Source organism: Penaeus monodon, chromosome 28, assembly GCF_015228065.2.
Source record: "Penaeus monodon isolate SGIC_2016 chromosome 28, NSTDA_Pmon_1, whole genome shotgun sequence".
Classification (NCBI taxonomy): domain Eukaryota; kingdom Metazoa; phylum Arthropoda; class Malacostraca; order Decapoda; family Penaeidae; genus Penaeus; species Penaeus monodon.
This window is the reverse complement of record NC_051413.1, coordinates 21567950-21569077: the sequence shown is the minus strand read 5'-3', so window position 1 is coordinate 21569077 and position 1128 is coordinate 21567950. Positions and strand designations below refer to the sequence as shown.

Genomic DNA, 1128 nt, shown 5'->3' with positions numbered 1-1128 from the left:
GCCCCCATCTCCAGCCGCTGCTTCCCCTCAGGCACTTGAGGAGCAGCCGAGGGGGGGAGGCGCGGCCTCGCTGGCTCACCCTCGAGCGTCCGGCGCAGAGTACAAACCCGTCCTTCACGCAGCCCGGAGGCCCCCCACCCCCCACCACCCCGAGCGGCGTTTATTTCGGGATCTTCAGTGATAGTGTCAAGGTAAAAGTTCTTCGGTGTGAACTCCGTTTCTTGAGGATATTTTTCTCCTTTTCTCAGCTGGAAGACATTTTTTTGACTAAGAAAATCATGGAGTTTAATGCCACTACATGTTCATTCCATGTGTTGCTATGTAATGTTATAGATTTTTTTCTAAAAAACTATTAGGATTATGTATCAAGATCGATGATGGATTTATATTTGTAAATTATATGTAATAAAAAAGAAACAAAAAAAATATACATTTTGCTACGCCTCTCCCCCTCAAATGCTATGTCGAAAAGTGAAAATCTATAAATGTGTATAGAGGGATTCCAATCCTTTTATATTGGTGTTTTCGTATCTGATAGATCTTCAGACAAACTCTTTCTCTGCGTGCCATATACAAGATAGACAGTGCTGATACATCCCCCTCTATAGATCCATAATATTGTTGATTTTTTCTACATTCAACCTGCTGTGTATTGTTGACATAAGTTCTGTATTCATTCATTACAGACACCGGCTGTTCAATATCATCATAAGCTCCATATGCTGTTGGCACACGATCAGTCAGTTATATATTAAAAAATGTTACTAGAACTACACAACAACGGAGCTTTACATGACACACACTGTTAAGGATAATCCATGTTGCATTTATCAAGTTATATCCATTTCCCTCAGACTCAGACGTAAACAGGCACTCCTCTGCACACCCATCCACTCATCTGGCACCGCTTAAGAACAGCATTAAGAACTTTGCTTCGTCGTTATCACTTTCATTCCAACCTTGATAATTGTACTTCCATTTACACGCAACATGCCTGTTCTATACACACACTTATTCCAGCTCTATCCAGACGTTTTATTGAAATTATGGCGTCTCCTTGTATATTTCTTTCAATTCTTTTCACATAAAGAAACTGTCAGACACAGAGAGAAAGATAGATAGAAATAA

General features: G+C 40.5%; 1 pseudogene; it reads left to right on the top strand.

Annotated features, from left to right (window-relative positions):
- Positions 1 to 1122, top strand: part of LOC119591416 — a 46665-nt pseudogene extending 45543 nt beyond the window's left edge.
- The last annotated feature ends 6 nt before the right edge of the window (positions 1123 to 1128 follow it).